This window comes from Corylus avellana, chromosome ca2 (assembly GCF_901000735.1).
Source record: "Corylus avellana chromosome ca2, CavTom2PMs-1.0".
Classification (NCBI taxonomy): Eukaryota; Viridiplantae; Streptophyta; class Magnoliopsida; order Fagales; family Betulaceae; genus Corylus; species Corylus avellana.
Genome location: NC_081542.1, coordinates 39,702,284 through 39,708,586, shown reverse-complemented (window position 1 = coordinate 39,708,586; position 6,303 = coordinate 39,702,284). Strand labels below are relative to the sequence as shown.

General features: G+C 32.1%; 1 pseudogene; it reads right to left on the bottom strand.

Moving 5' to 3' along the window:
* LOC132169762 (putative receptor-like protein kinase At3g47110) overlaps positions 1-2,104 on the bottom strand; it is a 5,338-nt pseudogene extending 3,234 nt beyond the window's left edge.
* Positions 2,105-6,303: the final 4,199 nt, after the last annotated feature.

Here is a 6,303-nt window from a genome sequence, read left to right as displayed (position 1 = left end):
TAATATTTTAATATTTTGTTTTATATATATTTTTAAAAAATAAATAATATTTTATTATTTATCTTTAGTTGGGACACATGGCAAAATTGTGGCTGTTGGATGACATTTGATGGCCAGAATTTGAGAAAAAGCTGATGGGCAATTTTTGGAAGATTGTCAGGGATCCTGATCCCAATATGCTCTAGCCTTAATTATTTTCTCAAATCAACCCATTTTTATATTTTATTTTTCAAATTTTCTGCTCTTTCATTGCTAGGGTTTTCAAGATATATATATATAGAGAGAGAGAAACCAAATGAAGATCTCGACTCTTCCCCAATTAATCATCCTCCGTTCCACCCCTTGCCAATTTTAAATTTTCCAAGGCTTCAATATATATATATATATATATATATATATATGTATATATATATATATATATAAACCAAATGAAGATCTCGCCTCTCGCCCAATCATCCTCGGTTCTACCCCTTGCCAATTTTAAATTTTCCAAGGCTTCAAAAAAATATAAAATTGGAAAAAAAAAATAATAATAATAGAAATTTAGAAGAAAAACCTTAGTTGGGTTTGGTATTGTATCACGTTTGACGCTAAATTCTTTCTCCCTGTCGGGTCAATCATGACTAAAAGTTCAACGACGTATGAAGTGGGTCAAATCTTTTGATGAGGATCCCCTCAAACTGTGCGCAATTTGGACAGTAAGTTTGATTGAGAATCCCAAATTTTCTTCCCAGGCAGTGTTTTCGAAGTCTCTAGGATATTGGCCGAGGGATGAAAAAATTCAGAAAAAAACAAAAACAAAAAACAAAATAAAACAAAAAATTCACTTTGGTACCTAAATTTGGATACCCTTTATGAATAGATGAGTGCTACACATCCCAAAGAGCACTCACAATGGCTTAGTCATTTTTTACTTTTATCTAAAATAAATAAACAAAACACTTAAAAAACCCTTTACATTGGGTTATGCATCTCAAATGCAAAATACTTTTTTTTTGTATTTGTGAACAATTCACCTCTACATGTAGCGGCGGGACACTGTTCACGCATCAATTCATTAATATATTATTTCTCTCTCCACATCTCTCTTTTCCCAAAATTTTCTCCTACTATTTCTCTTCTACATCTCTCTTTTTCCAAAAAATTCTCAAACTATTTCTCTCTCAACATCTCTTTTTTTCCAAAAGTTGAAAAAATAGGATTTTTAAAGAAAATACAATCCTTATAAAAAAAAATCAAATTTAAATGATATAGATAAAAAATAAAAAAAAAATAAAAAAAAATAAAAAAAAAAAAAAGATAATTGGATGTATAGTGTCTTTTAAAACTAATTAACTAAGGTAGATAAAATTGGTTTTGATTAGCCATTTTACATAAAAATATACATAAACCAATGTGAATACTCTAACAGTTTCTTATTTTATTTATTTGGCAGTAAATAAATAAAATTAGAAGCTAATTGACATGCTATCAGAATAATTAAGCATTGAGAGACTTAAGGAAATAAAATCAACAAGGCTAAAATGAATATGTAGAGCATAGTAGAATGATGGGCAGTGACCTTTCAATTTGAACAAAATCATGATTTAGAGGATATAAGATGTAAGTAGTTATGTCCTTGGTGGATCATAGCCAATAGTACCCTCCATTCCAACTTGCTAGTTTGAATATGAGAAACATCAATGTTCAGTGTAAAAAGGATCTTTGCCAAACCAAAATCACTTACTTTAGCAATCATGTCATCATCAAGAAGAACATTGCTTGGCTTTAGATCACAATGAATGATTGGTGCTTCACATTGATCATGAAGATAATGTAGTGCATAAGCTACATCAATCGCAATATTTAGTCTTTGAAGGAGATTCAAATGTCTTGGTCGATTTTCATTGTCGATATCTTGGTGCAGCCACTTGTCTAAGTTTCCATTTTCCATGAATTCGTAAACTAGATCTTTGAAATCATTGACGTTGTAGTCCATGCTGGAGTAACAAGTTAGGATCTTAAAAAGATTCCGATGGCGTATATTTCTTAAGACATTGTATTCAGCCATGAAACTCTTGGAAGCTCCTTTTTGTTGAAGGTTCAATACTTTCACAGCAACCATCCTTTTTTCCTGATCAAGAATTCCTTTATATATGGAGCCAAAACCACCGAATCCAATTAAATTACTAGGAGAAAATCCGGTAGTCATTTGATAGAGCTCCTTGTATGAAACATTTGAAAGTTTGTTGGTTTTTTGGATTGTAGAGGATGATTCTTTTTTTGATTTTCTCCGCCTATAAAGGACAAGAAATGCTGAAAATATGATGAAACATAAAACCCCACTAACAAATATAATTGATAATTTGAATGCATGGGATTTTCCTTGCTTCATAACTTTGACATCGCATGTTTATAGTTGCAGTTCTGGAATACCTCCACAAAGCTTTTTATTTCCTATCATTAATATTGCACTTGCATTTCGGAAGACTCCTTCAGTTGGTACTTCGCCCACCAAATTATTAAATGAAAGATTCAAATATAGTGGAACAGAAACTTTCTGTAGATCTGTAGGAATTAATCCCGACAAATTGTTTCGTGAAAGATTTGCATATTGAAGGTCTGTCAAGGATGCCAAAGATGGAGGTATGTTGCCTTGAAATGAATTACCCAGCAAGTAAAGGTTCTTCAAACTCAAGCAATCTCCGATGGATTTAGGAATCTCACCAAACAAATTATTTTCAAAGACATCCAAATAATAAATATTTTTCAAATTGCCTATTTCCATAGGTAGGATGCCCGTTATGTGATAAGTCGAGTGCTAGTAATTGGGAAGAAAGACTCGTTTTTGGTATGGCTCTGCTAAGATTATTTTTTGAAATATCTAAGATCTGCAAACTTTTGCAGTTTCCAAAACTTGATGGAATGCTTCCTTCCAATTTGTGATAAGGAAAGTTCAACCAATTGAGTCAGGTTGCCTAGAGAATATGGTTTAATATAATTTGCGTCCAGACAGTCTATTTCCATAAAAATACAATCCTTGCAGCTTTTGTTACTTCCCAAGGTAAGAGGGAATGATGCCTGTTAACAGATTTTTCCACATGTTGAGAAGACTTAAGTTGATGAGATTCTCCAATGCTGTAGGAATAATTCCAGATATTTGATCATCTTGAATATAGAAAGCACTGAGTTGCTTAGACAAATTTCCTATAGAATCAGGTAAACTGCCTCCAAAATTGTTATAAGAAACATCTAGATTTTCCAATTTGGTGCAGTTTTCCAAACATGTTAAGAAATCCAAGTCATTGGCTGAATTACCCCCAAAAGAATTTCTAGCAACAGCTATCCACCGGATATTTAGCAAGTTTCCCAGATCAGTTGGAACTTGTCCCATGAAATTGTTATAGGAGAGATCAACTATTTTAAGCCGAGAAACATTGGATAGTGAAACTGGGATTGGACCAGAGAATTCGTTATTATATATGTTCAAAATTTGGAGATTAGAGAGAGTGAGGCCCATATTGGCTGGAACAGTGCCATTAAGTTGGTTACCTCCGACTTGCATGAACCTCAGAGTTGATATATTGTAAAGGGAAGAAGGGAACGTACCAAACAAATTGTTGCCCACAACTGTGAGGTAAACTAACCTTTGCAAACGACCTATTTCATCCGGAATATTTCCCACCAAATTATTAAATGCAAGCTGGAGTACTTCGAGTGTAGCAATAAAGTAGGCTTATAGAAAAGAGAAGAATGACACCAAGGTATGCAATGCATAATGCACGGAAGTTGCCGCTATGAAGCTTCATGGGAATGGCTGGAGAAGGGAAGCAGATCGAGTATTTGTGAAATATTGTGCGAGGTAGAGCAAGATAGAGTATTAGGGTGTGAACTGTGAAGTTAGAATTTTTAAAACACAAATTCTGGAGTCCTTGACACACACTGGCGGCGGTACCCCCTGGCTGAGAAAGTCTTTTGGCAACAAAGTCTTTGGCCGGCCGAACCCTGAAAGTCTCTTCCCATCTAACATAAATAGACCTCCAGCTTTGTTTTTTTGAAATGTCTTCTTGTTTTGGGAAGAAAAAGTCCTATAAGGTGAACAAGTGATGTCTTATCAATGCCCAGAAAAAAAAATATATATATATATATATACGAAAAGAAAGTGATTTCTTTACACCGTGACAATCTATGTAGCATGCCCTTTGTTTATAATCCATTGATTTATCTTTCCAGCAATCCTTCATTTTTTATTTTTTTATTTTTTTTTTAGATTTAATTTTTAAATTAAATTAATAAAAAATTAATATACTGACGTGGCAAAACGGTACTTTTCCATGGAAATGACACCCGTTAAACCTTTGGAAAAAAATCTAATGGTAAGGATTTTGTTGCATTTTCGATTGACCAAGGAAAAAAAAAAAAAAAAAACCTGAGGGATTTTGCAGTTTTAGTGCGTTAACTCAGAAATTTATAATATATTTACCCTTAAAATTAAGCATACACAATTTGCATTAGAGACACAATCTACACTTGTGATTTGCCTCACTAACATCCATTGCATCACAAAATGACTATGCTGGTCTCCTGGGTGATGTAGCTTGTAGCGTCTCAGATTTTTAAAGTCTTATTTTAGAGATATTTATTTGATGATATATTATTCATATTAGGTAATGATATTTCTTTTGAGGTGGAGATATTTATTGATGATATTAGGTAATAATATTTATTCTTGGGGAATTTATTAGATCTTATGAATATTATTGGAATGAATATTGATTTGAGGTTATTATATTATGATGTTGGTTATTTTATTGGGAGATTTAAGAGTTATGATAATTGATGATTGATTGATATAATTTGGAGTATGATTGTAATAATTGGTGATTAATTTTATGAGTGAGGAATTTGTGAGATTCAGATTTTTAAGGGAAATTAGGTGAAAATAGTATTGGAGATTTTATTAGATTTGTTTTTAATAAATTGTAGTGTTTGCCTTGGTGACCGTGTTGTATTGTAGTGGGAAAGAGAGAATTTCTTCTTTTTTTTACTCGTCACGTACAACCCCAATATTTTTCTTTTCTTTTGTTTTTCTTTCCTCCCTCTTGCCTATTTAAGTCGCTCTTTCTTGCCTCAATCGAACCAGAGAAGAGGGAGAGTGATAGATTGAGATAAGTCAGAGAAAGGAGATTGAGGGCCCATTTGGGAGTGCGATTTCAATAAGTGCGATTTTAAAAATTGCGTTTTTAAAATTGCTACTTTTTAAAATTGTACAGGCGTTTGGTAAAACATACTAAAAAGTACTTTTTTTATCAATTGAGTGTTTGGATAACATTAGCATATAATTGCGGTTTCATGACCAAATTACCAATAAGGATGAACAAGACACAGAGGATGAAGGAAAAAAAAAAAAGAGAAAAGAAGGGTTTTAATATATTTTATGTGGGTATTCTTGGTATTTTTTTCATTCATGTTCTAAAAAAGGTAAGTATTGCGCCAAATATCTTTTTAATAGAAATCGTGATTTTGTTTTAAATTCGCACTTTTTCAAATAAGCACCCTCTAATCAGCTTATGGAAATCGCAGATTTTTTTGCGATTTTAAAATTTGCGTTTTTAAAATCGCAATCCCAAACACCCTAAAGTTGCGATTTGGTTTAAAATCGCAGATTATTTTTTAAAAAACGCACTCCCAAACACACCCTGAGAGGAAGAAAGAAAAAGAGTTGGGCGAGAGACCGAGAGAGTTAGTAATTGGGAAATTTTGATTAAAGATTAACTACAGCAGAATGAGTTTTAACAAGTAATTACCTTTGATGATTCATTCATATAACCCACAGTAAGTATTCTTACTTGCTGAGTATGATATTGATATTCAATAATATAGATATTTATAGTTTTATTAAATATCTGGCCTTTTGATATAATTGCTTCAACAGTGATTTATATTATCGTGAATCAATTGACTCATTACTTTACAGTTTTTATAATGCTTGCAGGAATGGAAAGTCAATGTAATTATACAGTTGTGATTAAAGATTCATATTGAGATGTATAGAGATTCCAAGTTGGTTAAGTTTTGTCTAGAATTTAAACTGTCGGATAGATTTATATAAATGCCTTGTAAGACATAGCTTTGGGTATTTTTGTATAAAGAAAAGTATTTTTAACGGTATTATTTTGTTTTGATAATTTTAGTTTTTTCGCTTTGTGAGATTATTTCAGCGTAACACTCGATTTGTTTACAAAGAAAAGAAGAGAAATATCGGGATGTTACATAGCTTCCTAATTTTTTTAAAGATCGGGATAATAATTAATATTCAATGCA